The sequence below is a fragment of the Camellia sinensis genome, chromosome 15 (assembly GCF_055761805.1).
Source record: "Camellia sinensis isolate YWXY chromosome 15, ASM5576180v1, whole genome shotgun sequence".
NCBI classification, from domain to species: domain Eukaryota; kingdom Viridiplantae; phylum Streptophyta; class Magnoliopsida; order Ericales; family Theaceae; genus Camellia; species Camellia sinensis.
The window spans coordinates 96984069-97002569 of record NC_138975.1 but is presented as its reverse complement, the minus strand read 5'-3'; positions in this window follow the sequence as shown (position 1 = coordinate 97002569).

Below are 18501 nucleotides of genomic sequence, written 5' to 3'. Positions count from 1 at the left end.
ATCCCTCTTTGGTCCCCTTTTCTTGCATGCTTTGGCAGCCTATCATGCTTCTGTTTTTGGTCTTTTTACAGGCCTAGAAATAGTCTTATTTTGACCTTATTAACATGTTTCATTAAGGGTCTTTGGCTTTTTGGTGAATGCTTTGCATACTTTGTGTTATAGCCACCTTTTGAGCCTCATTTTGCATTGCATTTTTAGCATGTTTGTATACTGTTGTGGAGTTTTTACAGTTCTGTAAATATGCTTATTTTTGGTCCCTCTTCAATGTTGTAGAAGGGAATTTTTCAGTTTGGGCTGTGCATATACCACTTGCCTCTTTGGCCACCTTTCGGCCCTTTTTCTTGCATAAGAGCTTAGCCAGATCTATGTTTGTTTTTAGAGTTTTTACAGTTCTTTAATATGTCATATTTTTGGCCCCTCTTCAATGTTGTTGAAGGGCCCTAACCTGTTTGAGGTCAGCAGGTGTGAGTTACTTCATAACCTCATGTTTAGGGCCATTTTTGCATACCATTGTTTCCCTATATTTGCTTGCTTTTTGGCCATGATTTGTACTGGTAAAATGCTTATTTAGGGGCTGCCTTGCTTCTGTCTATTCATTGCATGTGCCAATTTTGTATGTTTGGTATAGCTGTAGGCCATTTCGGGTGCCAAAATTCATATTTCGGGACTATTCCCTGCATCGGGTGTGTTTTCGCCTCATTTCGGGGCTGTTTTCCCCCACTTTTCATTTCTGAAAATCCATTAGCATGTTTGCATATCAATTTTCATGCATTTGCATTGCATATGCTATTGCCTCGGTTTGCGTGCCCGTGTGCACGCATTTCGAGGCACTTCATTTTCATCCATCGGCCTCTTATGTGAGTGTGGCTGAGGCTCTCTCATGTTAGTATAAGTCCATGTTGCATTCCATATGTCATTTCCATGCCATTGCATTGCGTATGCCATTGCCTCGGTTTGCGTGCCCGTGTGCACGCATTTCGAGGCACTTTATTTTCATCCATCGGCCTCTTATGTGAGTGTGGCTGAGGCTCTCTCATGTTAGTATAAGTCCATGTTGCATTCCATATGTCATTTCCATGTCATTTGCATTGCGTATGTCATTTTTTCGATTTGCATGCCTGTGTGCACGCATTTCGAGGCATCTCTTTTTTACAGCATAGTGCATACTAGGTTGTATCTTAGATCGCATTCAGTCATTTTCCTCGGTTTGCATGCCCGTGTGCACGCATTTCGAGACATCTCATTTTCATAGCATTGTGCATGCTAGGCTGTATCTTAGTTGCATTCATGCATATTGCATCGTGTCCGGGATAGGAGTTAGCCCGGGCACGGGAAACAAGGTACGTTTCGTACTCCGAGTGACGGAACGTGTCTCAATTCCCAGTCACCGACACTCCGGATTACCCATGATGGAGTTAGGTTCTTGTTGTGTTTACACGTGCATTCATCCCATATTAAATTGCACATTTCGACTCCTCTGCCATCATGCATCGATATGCATGATTGGTGGCACGAGGATCGAGGCATGCATATATTTGTGAAAATACATTGCTATGCCCCTTTCCTGCTCTCTGCTGCAGCAAAATGAAGAATCAACAAACTTTCGGAGTTTGGCACGTTTTCCAAGAATAACTGCTAAACAGAGGCTAATTGGGGCATCCCAGTGGATTTCCGCGTAAGGCAGCCCAAACATACAGCATTCATCAGAAGCAAGGCAGTCCCTGGCTTGCACGCCAGTTTTACAGTTTTCTTATTTAATTTGTTAATTAATTAGGAATTTGTACATTATTCGAACTGTAACATTTGGACTGTAATATTCTTTTATTCGGGACTGTATATTTATTCAGACCCTCTGCGCGAGGGCACAACTGTAATAAGTGTGCGTGTGTGTGTTGTATGTCTTCCAACCCCACGTCTTTCTTCCTTTTATTTATCCGCTTATGATGGTTAGATTAGGGCATATTTCAATTAGCATACAGTATGACAGCATGTTTGCATCATTCATCTGTATTGCATGCACCGGGCTCGGCGCATCATACTAACTGCATTGTATTTTCAATTCCAAATTGAATACATGTTAGCTGTAGCATTCCATATGCCATGTTTAGAATAGCCGAGCCTGCTATAGTTGCATTTTTGCATGTGTTGCGTTAGGCATTTATGTATACTTAGGGTCATGCATGATTTCTAATGAAGTTTCTATTTTGGCTTGGAGTACTCGGTAAGTTTTATGCTTTAGCATCCTTGCATGCGTGTGAGTGACTACCATGATAGCATGCTTACCATGAGGCTATGTGCTTATGTGATATAACTGCCTGAATGCCTGTGGGTGAAGGTTGAGTTATCTGGATTGGAATGAATCATCAAATGTGTGTTTTAAGCCCACTAGATAGTGGCAAAACCATCTTTACTAAGCCCACCCGAGGGTGGCAAAATCTGTATTTTAAGCCTACTTGCGAGTAGCAAACCATCTTTCAATAAACAAGCATGAAATGTTTTGTTCCAATTCGGGCGACCCAGTCTATACTTATATGCTGTGTGCATCACATAGTAACCTAGGCTAATAACCGGAATAAGAACACACAAAGTTTTCAAAAATAGATATCATGGTTAGTAGAGGCCGATCTTTGATCGGGCGAGCGGGGGTGCTCACGAAGTGACCTTCCCCAATCGTACCCAAGTTCCCGAGCCGAGGCAACTTTGGTGATGACGGACACGTGGCCTTTGGCACCGAGTCAGGGTTTCCTAAATTTCCCATTAAAAAACATTTAGGTGGCGACTCTGTATCTGGCAAAGCAGTCCATGTTTGGCACTTCTTTCAAAATCTGTTTTCTCAAAACGATTTGCCGGATTTGGACTCTTTGGTTCAGACTTAGAACCGTGACAAATTCGAGAGTCCTGAGCTGTAGTGACCCCAAATATGAACAGAACGGGAGCTCGTTCCTCCCGGGGCGTTCGGGGACGTCTACAGAAGGTTTTCCTAAATGTTCAAATAAATTTCAAGAAAAAGATACCCTATGTATGATATTTTGAAATTACAAAACGTCACCTACTATATGGTATCACCCTGCATGCATAATCATTTCTATCTATAGGATGGTTATTGTTTCAGAACTATAAGATTCCTACTGGGCAATTGTGCTCACCCCTTGTTGTTTCATTTTTGTTTTTTTCAGGAAGAGAATACAGATTGATTGGTTAAAGGATTAGGAAGTTCATGTATCTCTTATATGTAATCTCATTGTACATTGATGTTTGTATTTATTTATTTGTAGCTCCATAATGGAAGTTGGAATGTATTATTATGATTGTTGTATTCATTGCGAGAAAGGACATGTATTATTATGTTTCTATTAGTCAAGGATAATAGATATTTGTTTTCCAAAAAAAAAAAAAATAGACCTAAATTCAAGGCTTTTGATAATGTTTTCGAGTAATTAAAATTTGGGGCATGACACCATCGTTTTGGTTTGGTCATATTGATCGTCATTGATCTTCCCTTCGCCATCGGAGGATGGAGTTTGGCAAAGAGAGAGGACTCAGTCGTATGGAAGAGAAGGAGATGAGAGAGAGATCGAGACAGTAGTGAGCCCAATGACGCTTCTTTCTCCACTCCTCTCTCTTGTCTTCGTCGGCGACGAAGTCGACCTCAATAGTGCTGGATGTGAAATCGCAACAGAGACGAACAGGAAGAGAGAGGGCCAGTGCGAAACTGTAGACAACGGCAAGCTGCAACGAATGCAAGTGAGAGAGAGAATGAGAAAGAGTAGAGGAAAGAGAGAGACTATTGAGATTATAAGGGTCACTAGGCTGTATATATCATATATATTAGCGGTAGCACACATAGTGCGTGTATAATTCAGATAATTAATAATAAAAACAAATAATAAAAAATTTAATATCATAATATGTATGTTGCTTAAGTAATAAGTATGTTTTTAATGAAAATTAAGATTTTGGGTTCAAAACTTGCTTACGTTGTGTATAATAATTTTTTTATTTTTTTTATTTTAACATATATAGAGTTGTCACGTGCCATAAGGAGAAAAAGGTTTCACTAAACCAATTTAGGCCTTCACTTAATAATAGTATAGAAGATATATGGATGTTTTGTTTATTTCTTCTAAGTTTGTCCTTATAGACAATGTATTTTAGAATGTGAACTTTTAACTAAACAAAACATAAATTTGGATTTTATGGATCGAGTGTCTAGAAATAAATATTTACCCTAAAAAAATAAAAATAAGAAAATTTTTAAATATTTAAAAAAAATAAACCCAAAACAATTAGTGAAACATCCCTCTGTAACTTTGTATAGTAGGAGAGGTCTAAGATATTTTTTTTATTAACTAAGGTCCTTGAATGAAATTTTTCTGTGATCATGTGAGAGAAATTTTGAAATTTCTTTGTGAAATCAGAGAAATTTCTCTATGTCGGCGAAATTTTCTCTAAGTTTGGCAAAATTTTTCTGAGTTACATTTTTTCTATGAAAATGTTGAGGAACCTTAACTACTATAAAAATATTATATATCCTTTATTTTATAAAATTTTAATATCATGGACCTTAAAAAAAATTCCCAAGTTTTATACCATGTATATCTTATTGCATGCATTTTTAATTTAAATATATATATATATATATATGGTCAAAATATACATTTAAAAACACATGTGTTTCTAAACACAACACATGTATTTTTTAATGTAGCATAAAAATCTGCACTAGGCATGTATTTTTTTTAATTTATGTTTACATGTGTCATGTGAAATATCTTTTTTAATTAATAAAGGTCCTGTAAATATTTTAACGCCTTAATTTTTTAGACACCACATGTATTGTTTAGTTTTCAAAAATAAAAATATAAAATTTTGAAATAAATATTTTTAAAATTTGAAATTCTGTAAGACTAAAGTTTGAAATTATATAAGACTAGCATATCACACATGCTATGCACGGGATTAAACAATGATTGATAAATTTATTTTTAAATTAATTAAAAATAGTTTTAAATGAAACAAAAAATAAATAATGTTAAGTAAGTTTTAACTCTTTCTTTTCTTTTTTCTTTTTTTGACGAAAAGAGTGTTTGAAATTAACTTTTTAAGTGACTTTTTGAATTTTTTAATAGATAAAAAAAAAGTTAATCTATATAGGAATGAGTTTTTTAATTGTATTGAAAAATGTAAAATATTTTTGTTTGTTACTTAAATTTTTTATTTTACCCTTCCAAATGTGTAAACACCTATGCACTCACTCACAAGAATTGTTTAGCCTTTTTAAACTAATACAAAGATTTTCAAACTTTATTTATTTATTTATTTATTTATTTATTTTTATTTTTTTTGGGTACGTGCTAAACACAAAGGTTGTTTTGGGAAGTGACTTATAAGCTGGTTTTTTAAGTTATTATGAAAACATATACAAAAAGTAAAGAGGTGATGTGACCTAAATAAGCCAATAAGCTAGCTTATAAGCTTGTTGTCAAAAGAGACAGATTCTTTAGTTTGTTGACTATTTAATAAAAAAGATAACATCCCAAACATGACATGAGTTACACAATTTTTATTTTATTTTATTTTTTGTTGCTATTAATGTTTTGTTCTAAGTATTATATAACTAATTGATATATAATGATTCAATTAGTAAAGCTAAAACAAATGAATTATCTAAAATTACAAAAATTATACTTTCGGTCAAGTATAATTACATTATCAACGAAATTCGTAATTATAATTCATCCTACCATAGTTTGTCGAGTGATACAACAATCTTATATATATATATATATATATTTGTCTCTCTTCCTCTCTCACTCATCTTCTATCTCTTTTTATTTTTAAGGCGATATGACAAAAAAATTGAAATGAATTATTTAAATTTTTATATTTGTTTCAGTGAATACATTAGGAAAAATATTCTTGTTTTAGTAAAATTTGATTTGTCAATTGATAGAGTATGATAAATTTAAGTTGACCATAAAATGTAAGGGTATTTTTAATTTGTTTTTTTTTAAAATTTTATGAGATGATCGAAGTGCATAGGCCATGTTCGAGTTATGTCAACCAACACAAATTGAAGAGTCACTTAACCAATTTGTTTATGAAAATATTTTTTACATTGGTAAACATACACCATTAGTTTTTTTTTTTTAACGTACATATTTATGCATATTTAATAGTTTTGAAAAAATAGATTAAATGTAATTTTTTTTTATAGTTATAATTATGGCTGTAGTTTCACTTTAATCTAGATAACTATAGATATTTTTAAACAACATTAAACAAAAATCAATTCAAGCAAAACATCACTTTAATTCTAACAAAATTAAATAGACATTTGTTTATATAAATATTTTTTGAATTGATATTTTTAAACAAAATCAATTGTAAGTAAAAATATTAAAGAAAAAATTATTACGTGCTTTTGAAATAATGCTCTAAACCACTTGTCAATTAACACAAATCATAATGTCACAAAATATTAAAAGTAAAAAACAAAAAAGTGTAGTGATATGCAAACATAAAATTAATACCGAAAAAATATTAATAATGATTTGGTTAGATTTTTATCTATCACTTTATAAAAAAGAGTTTATTTATATGTTTTTTATTATACAAATGACACTATCATATCATTTTAGGTTAAAATTTTGCCTCAAAATTCTAGTGAAATAATATTTTCCAACCAAAAAAAAAAATGGTTATAAGCAAAATAACAAATAATGGTCAGTAGAGAGTAGAGGGACAAATTATATATAAAATATGAAATGCAAAAATAAAAAATGGTTAGAAATTATAAAAAAGAAGAAGGTATATTTAAAGGATGAAAGAATATGTTTAAAGAATACATGAGACTTAAATATTAACCAACCTCAAATTGTCTCATAAAGATAAAGAAAAAATAATGAGTTGCATCATTGCATAAATGTAATATTTATAGGATGCGAAAGACGTGAATGACTTAGAAAAAGTGTAATGGATGTACGAAGACTAGGATTTTGTGGTAGGAGAAAGAATTGGTTAAAAAAAGAGTGCATAAAAATGATTTTCTTCATCTTTCTTTTTCTAAATCATAAATCATGATTTTTTTTTAAATTTTTAAATTATTTTTTAAACTAAAAAATTTACAAATTTAGTGTGGGAAACAACCAAAACAGTTTATTTAATTTATTTATAGGGAAACAACCAAATTAGTTTTCCAAATTAATTATAAGGACAAAATCAATTAAACAAAACAATTTAAACATATTTGAATGGATTTTTGTTTAATTTATTTTAAGGAATGAAGGATTTTAGGTAAAATTTTAGATGGACAAATAAATTGAAAGGTTAACAAATCGTGTTTTTATATTTGATTTTAGGAAATGATAATCTTTTAGGCAATAATCTTAGGAGATGGGTTTGATGATTATTTATTTATTTTTAATTCAAAAATTATGTGAGACATATGTATAGTTTATTATTTTTTTAAATTGAAAAAATAAGAGGTTGAGATTGGGCATGTGGAGGCCTTAGAGGCTTTCTCACTGAAAACCTCATTTTACTTATATAATATTTAGATAGACGAGTAAATTGTTGAAAAGTCCAAGCCAAAGAGGGTATAAGGCATTAGGTCCAGTAGATATTTTTTGTTAAGGAGAGGTCCACCATTTGTGAAATAATTTGGTGAGAAATTCTTTTGTTTGTAACGCCTCCAAATTACTAATAGTAAAGCATTAATAATAATCATATACTAAATTTCAATCCATTCACCACTAACCAACAACATTAATCCAATACCCTCTTTCTTATTGAACTATTACCTCCAAAATATAAATTTCCATGTTTAATTCTTGGTTACATCAACAATGGCATAGTTCAGGAAGTTAGAGGAGATGATACAAAATGCCCTATTGGCTCACAAATATCAAGGCCATGCCTTGTTACAACAAAATGGACTCACTGTTCCAAAGCAAGTATGCTTGAAACTTCCACAAAATACATCGATGAGCATTCGTGCTCTGTCCAACACAAAACTTCCACCTCCTTCTCATTGGAGCGGTGGCACATCACCAAGTCTTGAAATGTTAGATAGGAATAAGCTAAATGGCCAGTAGAAATTTTTTTAACAAAGTATCTAATTATTCAAAGATCCATATGGCATCATCACAACCTGAAACATATTTAATTCAACTCTTAGCATCATTTTAAAAGAGAGAGCAAGAATTCACAATTGCCTCAAAATTGATAGATTCAACATCAGGGGTAAATACGCCATGAATTACCTAAGAAGAGTCCCAATACATACATATAACTAAGTTCATAACCAAAATATCCTTACATTTGTCGGGTATTAATATGGCAGGAAATAGGCACCAAAAATCATTCGTTTTTTTTTACTTTTACCGACTACAATATGGCAGGACCAGTGAACACCCAAAAAATTTTCCCTACATTTGTCCAGTGATAAGCTCAAGACAGGGAAATTGGGCTCCTAAATTGTGACACCCTGACTTTTATTATTCGGATCCATTACTAAGTCCATTATAATAATTCTATTTAGTTGAGAACATGAACAAGAATAAATAATAACATTTTTTCACGGCAACAATGATGATATAAATAAAACATGGTACAATGCTCTTAGGCTTACATTGAATAACAATAAATACAACAAAAGGGATATATACTTATACAATACATGGCACATGGCCAATAAGTAAACGGTCCTGTGGCCAACAATTAAAAGTTTTCAAGTCATACACGATTCCTCCAGCCTTATACCTGAAAAAGTTTATCAATACGTGAGATGATGTGACAACCCTCACCTCTGATTAGCATTAATTCATGATAAGTAATTGATAAAGATGAAATCCTAAATTGTTCATGTGAGTGTGTTGTTTAGAATGCATTTCTATCTGTTTGTTACTGAATGATCTGTTCATGTTTTAATTTCAAATTGCAAATTGAAAGCCTTATCAGCGACCGATTCAGAAATTGATTAGTGTTATATGCTAATTAAGATTTATAGAATTTTATGGTAGGTTTAATTAAAATTCAATTTGGAATGATTAAATTAGAATAAATAATGCTAGATTAATTGAATATAGGTTATTTACATAATTGCCACTAAGTGGGTTGATTCAAGACTAATTCTTTTCACACATTTAATACATCATCTTTTCCATCCTCAAGACCAAACCGTGAGAGAGAGAGAGAATTGGAAGAGGAATTGAATTCAATAAGAGTCTTGTTTGAACTTAGAAGAAATTGAAGAGGACTTGAGAGATTAGGCTTCTACACTTGGAATTCAAGACTTAAGGTAGGAAATTCATTCTCTTAATTGTGAATTTAAGTTATCTCATGCATGATTCATGGAAAAATTGGAGATTAGAGTCAAGAATTAGCTTAAAGTGTTGATTTGAGAGTTCATTCATACATGCATGATCATATCAAGGAAATTTTGAAGTTGTTTTCATGGGATTCACATATGCATGTTCATATTTTAGTTGTGATCCAAGAATTCACCATGTTTTTTAGTTCAATCTTGCATTTGGTCATACTTTGGAGCATTAGAGTTCATAAGAACTCATGCATGTTATGTTCTTGCATTGTTCTTCAAGTTTACATTAAAAATTGTGTTCAATTGTCACACCTTTGGGCTTCATTTTATGAAATGATCTTTAAAACATGTTGTATTATGGGTTTCTAAGTGTTTTCCAGAAAATTGGCCCAAAAGGATGAGTTTTGATATGTCTGATTCTTGGTTTGAGCTTTGGGAGCAAATTTGGAAAACCCAGATTTTGGCTTTCACGCTCGAGCGAAGGATTCTATGCTCAAGCGACCACCTTTGTGTTCAGAGCTCTGCTCGAGCGACGGAATGCTGGCTCAAGCATAAATTGCAAGCTCTCAGGTTTTTGCGTGTGCAGGCGCACGCTCGAGCGACGAGACCTACGCTCGAGCGAGGAATGTGTGTCATGCTCGAGTGAGCATCGAGCGAAGAATTTTAGCAACCAGTACTTTTCACATTTTTACAGACTACTCAAGAGAGGGAGTCTACGCTCGAGCAACCTCTCTGTTTCAGTAAGCTCGCTCGAGCGTAAGCGAAGAAAGCCACGCTCGAGCGAGACCCCTGTTTTCAGTAACTTTAGAAAATGTTGTTAAGTGTATTTTTTTGCATCCTCATTCCATCCTAGGCATTCCTAGGCCACGTTTAAGGCATCTTAATAAGGATAATGTTATAGAACCACACCAAGTCAAGATAAAGGCCAAGTTATTAATCCCAAGTGTGTAATTTAGTGTGTGTTCGTTCTGCTACTGTGTAGGGTTAGCACCCGAGGACGCTGATTCGCTTGCCTATAGCCTAGTAATCTGTGAGTAATAATGTTGTAAAGATATGTTCAATTATAATTATTTTCTGAACGATCGACTGTACTGCTTTCTGAAGTGACATTATTTACTGAATGAATGTTTGTCCTATTTTATGAACTATACTCATGGCATCCATAGCAATTTACTGTTACTGTTATTACTACTGTACTGTTACTGTTACTGCTACTGTTCTAGAGATCTCTGTTAGTTCCAATGTTTGGAACCAATACTGCATATTGTTTCGATGGCCATCAACTAACTGTTCGGTCTACTAAGACCTACTGTACTGTTCTGCTATTGGATGTATCACATATGACTGCTATGGTTTCTAAATGACTGTTATGACATGAACTATAAGTCACTGATTGAATAATTGATCTACTGATGCAAATGACTATTGTAATTACTAAAATGACATTCATTTTTAACCCCTTTACACATTTGTTATTCATTGGACTTTAGCTCACAGTTTATATATGTATGTAGGTGGCTAGGCACCGGACCGAAGCTAGAAGCGTCGAGTTAAGCTCATATTTTGTCCAGCCAACCGTTGTGCCTCACTTCGAGGTTCCGAGTCTGCTCAAGTCAAGGCTGTTTTTGGAGTGCTTCAGATTCACTATTTTGTCCCCGTTTTGTACCGACTGAATAAGACTTGACTGCACAGTTATGGTAAAGAGATTAGGTCCCTAACCTGTATGCTATGTGTATCTAATATGTGTATATGTATATAGTTAAATGTGGTTATGTCCATAAAAGTCTTTTTCCATTCAGATTTTCACAGCTTGTTGGACATCTTTTATTTACTGTTTGGCTTCCGCCAGCTCCTTACTCTGTACTATTGTCATTACCGTTAAGTAGGCCTTTGGTAAGCACGGATTACTAGCCAGTTACGATGCTAAATCCATAAGGGCGAGTTTGGGTCGTGACAGATGAGCACTAAGTCCAGTAGAGATTCCAAAGATCCTAACCAATCACAACATACAGATAAAAATGATTATGAATGCATCATAACATACCACATAAGTAGTGTGGCATTTAATATCCAAAATATACTCCTATAACTGTGTTTTTTCTCAAAAAGTTCCTCTTGACACAATTCGGTATAAAAGTCATTTCTTCTCTTTCACATTCCCATCATTTCTTCCCTAAAAAAGTGTTTTCAAACCTCATTCTTTCTTTGATAAAACTTCTTACGTTAACAAAAAAATCTCACTTAAACAACCGTTCTGAAAATATATCTGTAGACACCCCATTTTTGACCGTCCTCAAGACTTGGACGTCACCATTGGAACACTTGGTAATTACCTTTGTTTGTGTTCGTCTTGAGTTCCTGGAGGTCTCGGTTGCGCGCCTTGCCTCAAGATTTCTCGACTCGACCGTGTTGTGTCTGGTTTTGCACCAAACACTTGTGTTTTACCTTGGAGGGGTAGGGAATGCCTTGTGCGGCATCCCCACACATCACCGGCCATGGCTTGAGGGCACCGACCAGTGATTTTGTGCCATCGGCAATGTATATTGCCGGTCGGCACTCTTTGTTGCCGGTCGGCCATTTATTTTTCCAAAATGGCAATTTTGAATGGCCGATCACTATTCATCTACTTTTGGTAGATATTTTGTGCCAGCTGTGATAGCTGGCACCCACTCTGTTCTCCTCCATACACGTGTATGGAGGGATTTCTCTCTTGACAAGCTTATTTGACAAGCTTTACAAGACAGAGTTCTATAAGAGAGAGTCTCTTCTCTTGGATTTAGGGTTAGAAAACATAGTTAGGGAGCTCTGATATTAGGGTTAGGAATTTATATATACTCTATCTCTATACCTCTCTTTCTTGAGTGTTCAAGGTGTGTTTGTTCATAGTATTGTACACAAACACACACTACTACACCTTTTCTTGGTTATTGAGGGCCAAAGGAGTGTTCTTGGAGTTCTTGGAGCTGGTTTGGAGCTAAAGAAGCTGCTGGAGCTTCATTTGTGAAGAAAGTCTTCAAGGGTAACAACTTTGCCCCTTTTTACCCCTTTCTTGCATAGCTTTTTTGCTTACCTTACAACTATTTTTGTGTTTAGTATATAACATAAAAAAGCTCTGTTTTTAGGCCCTCTAAATAGTTTGTTTAGAGTGTTTTGTGACTTGAGGTTGTTTGACCCCTCTTAAGCCTTGTAAGGCTCCATTTTGTGCCATTTTGGGTGAGCTCCGAGACCTTGGTGTTTGGGCCTCCTCACCACTGAAATCTTGAGGGATTTCAGAGGTGGGGATGGTGCCTTGAGGTCCCAAGAAGGAGAGGGCCACCCCCTCTCCTTGTTGTCCTTGAAAAGGACCATTTTTGGCCTCTTGAAGGAGCACCATGTTTAGGTTCATGTTGACCATGCCTTAGCTAATTTTTGTGCTTATTATGTCATAATATGCCTCTGTTTTTAGTTGGTTTTGTTACACCACGCTTGCTTAGCATACATGCCTTGTAATGCTATTTTGTTGCCTTAACATGCCTTAGGTTGTAAACCGTTGTTCTAGCATGCTTTAGGCTTAGCTTTGTGAAGCTTTCATGCTTATTTTGTTATGTTTAAGGTCTGTCCTTAGCCATTTTGGTCGACCATGGCATGCATTATATAGCCCCTTTGCATTTTTGGTTTGTTGGCCTTAAGTGTATGAGTGTGTTGCATGCATCACTTGCTTCGATTTAGTGGGTTGGGATCAATTTCCATGTTATTTCAGTCCCTTTGATATGCTTGTATGCTTGCCTTGGACACCTCTTTAATGCTTTGAAAGCTTATGTTGTATGCTCCATGTTTTGGCCTTTGTGCATGCTTTCGAATTCGAGTCAATTAGATGCCATCTAGGGGGTCCCTGTGCATGGTCTAGGTCTGCCTTGGACCTGTTTTAAGCCTTCTTGGCCTTGTGAGGCTTGGTTGGCTTAGCCATGGTTTAAGTCCCCTTTGACTTGCTTTAAATGCTTGGACCACTTGCTTGCTAATGTTTGTCTTTGGTTTGGCACCTCTTATAGCATGATTTTCAAGGCTTATAATGCATGCCATACGTCCATGATTATTCCCTTTTAAGTGTGCTTAAAAGTTGTCCTTTGATGCTTAAGCATTAGGCCTTAACATGTGCATGTGTGTGTGTGTGTTTGGTCCCATTTTCTTAAGCTTTTGGCCACTGTTTTGGACCTAACTTAGAGCTGTCCAATTAGTGTAAGTCCATCCCTTGCATGCCATTCAAGTGTTGTTACATCATCCCATGTTTGCATGCTTTGGTTGCACATGTTACATGCTTGAAATCACTTGCATTTGCCTTGCATTCCATTGGTCAAGTTGCTAGAATGTTGCGTGATTGGATTACATCTTGCATGCTCTAATGGTTTGCATAATTGCGGCATGCTTGTTTGCTTTGTTGCTTAGTTTGTGTACCTAATGTGCATTGCATGTTTGTATGCTCTCTTTTATGCCATGTTGCATATTAGCTAACATGCTTAGGTTGCATCGCATTGAACATGCATGCTTTGCCTCTTGAAGTCAAGTGATAGAGGTTGGGCCTTTATGTTCTTATTTGGTTTGCATTTCATTTGACATGAAAATGCACAACTTGGTCTCTTGGGCCATCACGCATTGAAATGCGCGATTGATGGTCCGAGAACCAAGGACCATGTCCCTTTGAGTCATACACATGATAAGGGATAGGATTGGTGCATACATTGCTTGAATTACATTGCCATGCAAAGCCCTGTCCTCTGCTGCTGTCAAACAGATTCAGCAGGAACGTTTTGCCGATTGACTGCACAGAGTGCCGACCGGCAATCCATCAGTGGCCAATAACTTCATTTGTGGCCGATGACCACCAAATTGTAGCCGGTGATAATCCCCTCCAGCCGGTGGTGTCTCCCAATGTCCAGGGAAGCAATTCTGAGACTTTGGAAGTTTTCAGAGTGGCAGAGCAGGGAAAACAGAGGCAGCTTGCGCATGGCAATGGACTTCCGAGCATGACCCGAGCACGCGTGCATTGAGCCCTCTTCCCGAGACCCTTTTCCTTGCTTTTCTAAGCCTAGTTAATTTGTTAATTAATTAGGTAATTTGTAATAATTAATTAGCTTGCGAGTTAGTTAATTTGTATTCTTCTTTCGGTCCCTCCGAGCGAGGGCGAACTTGTATTAAGTGTGGGTGCGTGTGTGCATGTCTTCCAACCCCCACTTCTTTCTCCCTTTTACTTACCTGCTTTGATGGTTAGTAATAGGTCATGTTTAATTTAGCATATCTTATGCCATGCATGCGTGCATCATTCATCAGTATTGCATACACCGGGCTCGGCTCATCATGCTAACTGCACTAGTATTTCAAATCTAACTTGAATACATGCTACTTGTGCATTTTCACATGTCATTCATAGACTAGCCGAGCCTACTCTAGTGACATTCCGTATGCGTTGCATTAGGCATTTGAACATGGACTTGGATCATACATTGATTGCTAACGAGTTCTTTGTTTTGGCACGGAGTACGATGTAAGTATTTATGCTTTAGCATCATTGCATGCATGTGAGTGTTGCCATGATAGCATGATTACCATGAGGCTAACTGCTTATGTGATATAACTGCTTGAATGCCTGTGGGTGAAGGTTGGATTGTCTGAGTTGGAATAGCTCATTGAAATCCGTGTTTTAGCCTACTTGCGAGTAGCAAATTCCAAAACATTTTTCCAAAACAAATCGGATATGCAATGCTTATTCCCAAATTAGGCAATCTAGTCTATACTTGTTTGCTGTGCGCATAACATAGTAATTCTAGGCTAATAACCGGAATAAGAACACATAACGTTTTCAAAAACGGATATCATGGTTAGTAAAGGCCGATCTTCGGATCGGGCGAGAGGGGGTGCTCATAGCTGACCTTCCCCAATCGTACCCAAGTTCCCGAGCCAAGGCAACTTTGGTGATGATGGACACGTGGCCTTTGGCACCGAGTCAGGGTTTCCTAAATTCCCCAAAATAAAATATTTAGGTGGCGACTCTGTATCAGGCAAAGCAGTCCATGTTTGGCACTTCTTTTCAAAAATCTGTTTCTCAAAACGATTTGCCGGATTTGGACTCTTTGGTTCAGATTAAGAACCGTGACACAAAATCGAGTCCGAACTGTAGCGGGGTCCCTCGCGGGCATTGTTACAGTTTCTGGCGACTCTGCTGGGGAGTTTAGAGAGCTTGACTCGAATTCATGATATCCTGTTTTGATCTCATTTATGTGTTTCTTTGCATTGTATGTGCATTGGTGCGCCTAGGAACACAGTGTTTGCCATCTGCCATTCCTGAACGGTTTGTTGGAGGCTTGTCTTGTCAAGGCATGACCATAAGGCTGACCGGTTGTGGGCTCTGATAGTATGGGAACACAAACCCCGGTTTTACCAGGGCATCCCTTTCGACCATTCGACCTAGTGCATATTCGGATCCATAGTGACCATTCCAAGTTAGGACAGGTTGCTTACTCGATGCTAAGTTGTTTGAAACTGCTGCGTGCATAGTAAAACCCTAGCTCCTGACAAAATAGGACAGGGAAACCCTACCCCTCCATAGGGGTGTTTTGGCTCTCTTTACTTGCTATGTGCTTTTAGAATGTATCTCTACAGGAACGTACATATCAGTTTGCAAGTTTGAGTATCAGACCTGAGGGCATCAGTGTCAGTTTATGAGAATCAGTTATCTGCGGGTATCAAGTTCAGTTTGGAGGACAGTGATTCTGGGGAACAGTGATCAGTAGTAGAGTGCAGCTGTTTGGCTACACCTGCGTTTGATCTATTTGGGCTGAAGTGCTGTTTGTTTTTCCTTTCAGTTCAGAGTGTTCAGAGAGTTGATACAGAATAGCTAGTGTTCCCCCTTGCTGAGGCAAGACAGATATCTGATCCGTCAGTCATCGTTCAGTACAGCGGACTTATGATGACGCAGAATTCAGAAGAGATTGTGGTTATGACAGCTATGCTAGATCAAGGGATTACCCTGCAGGATGAAACCAATGTTGATGTATCGCATCCACACAGGTCGCCTGTCGCACACCTGATCTGGACCCCCCAGTTGTATCAGGCTCGCGAGCCCACTACATTCGAGCTAATGGGAATGATTGGTGACCTCCAGAGGTCTGTGGCGGATCTCGCCTACGGAATGTCGGCTTCGCCACCAGCAGCACCGTATGCCGGGAATTTCATACCACAGGAGCCCCCACTACTGGGGCAGATTGTGATAGAGCTCAATCAACCAGAGGTTGCCTCCAGCTACAGCAACGACGTGTCAGCAACAACCGGGCTTTGCTCTGATGTAATAACCCAAACCCCCGATCATGCTGAGGCCAGAGGCAAGAACAAAATGAAAGCAGATGCCGATCCCCTTGAACAACTGTTGCGGGAAGTCGAGGCTTTAAAAGCCAGGGGGATGAACAAGCAACAGATATCCGCAGTTGTGGCAAACACTGTGGAGGATGTTTTCCCCACTCCACCTGAGGGTAGTTCAAGTCAGTCAGAAAATCGGGATAGGCCCCGTCATGCCAGAACAGTTCCTCCTATTCCCGCCCCTGCATCTGGGAAGGATCAGAAAACCAAGGCAGTGCCCGCCGACCCTTTTGCTAGTGCATCTAGTAAAAATACTCAGACTTCAAAGTACCTGCCCCGAGGGCGCAGGGTCTTTCATGCTCTCTACATGCCTCTGTCTAAGGCACTTCAAATTCTTGCCGAAAGGGGGTACCTCAAACCCCTTGAACCTCGGCCTCTCCCGAAGAATCTCCCTCTCACACATGATGCTGCTTTGTACTGCGCGTACCACCAACAGACCGGTCACGCCACCGACAACTGTTTCCGCCTTCGCCATGAAGTGCAGGATCTGATCGATAATGAGGTCATTCTTCCACCTACCTTAGCGAAGTCTGTTACCACCGAGCTGTTGGACTTTGAGGATACTGCGAGTATGTGATCAGGGGTTGGACCACCTGCGGGCGGCGCTCGGTGTATTTCAGATGTGGCGTCTGGCACACACTTTTTGAGCATTTGTAAATGCAGTTTTGTAGCTTCTGGCTTGTGTTTTGGATCAGTTCTCTGTTTTGTTTTTGAGTCTGCCTCTTTGCTTTGAGTCAGTCTTTTTGTTTTTGGGTCTATCTTGTGGTACCGAGTCGGTCCCATTGTATAGGATGTCGAGTGATTCCGGGGTTGTTGCCTCGAACACCGTTTTTGTATTTAACCTTTTTTCTTTCTTTTTGAGTCTATCTCTGCCGTGGAGCCAGTTACATCCGAGAAACCTGAATGAAGTAGCTGCGGCTATCATGTTTCCGTGCTTATTGTTTGTTTTGGGCTAGTTGTGCCAGAGAATTTGAATCAGATGACCGTGCATTCCACCTGTTCTCTTGTGCCCTGAAAATCATTGCATTGACCTATGTTTTTCAAAACCTCTTTAACACAGGGTTGAAAACAAAGAGGAATGACTTCCTCGATTTTTTGCAAAACTTTGATCAATTTGAGAAAAAAAGATGCATGCTAAGCCTTTAACGAATGAAACCATGCTTGTTAGCGTGAGTACTGAGAAGGACCCTGGCTTGATCCAGATTGGTTCCACACTATCTTCGGTGCGAGCGATTTGTCGCTTTCTTAAAAACTTTCAAAAACAAACGTTTTGCGCGGCCCTGTGAAGACCTGTGTGGAATCGCTCTTGAGATTGTGCAGCCTAGGATCGCTCTCAGCCTCAAGATTCGACCTGTTTGTTTTGAACCTCGAACTCATTCGGAACAACGGACAACTGTCAGAGGAGGCCCGTGTGGCCAGTTTAGAAGCAGCCCTCGAACAAGAGGCACCAAAGTCAAATCAAAAAGATTAGATCTCACCAGAAGAAGCTCGTGGAGCAGCCATGATGGATTCTTCTGCAAATCATTGCAACGGCCGTTCTCCTAGATACAGAGAGGCTTCAACTTCAAAAAGCATTTGGCATGGCTTGTTACACTTTTACCCTTTTGAGAGGCTCGCTGGGTCGAAAACCCGGAAGGGCGACCCAGGCAAAAAGTTAGAGCAAGAGAAAAATACAAAAAATGCAAAAAAAAAAAAAAAAGAGAAGAAATAAAATCAAAGAAGAGAAAAAAAGAGAACGAAAAGATACAAAAAAAATCAAGAAAAAAAAAGAAAATGAAAAGAAGCTCGCAAGG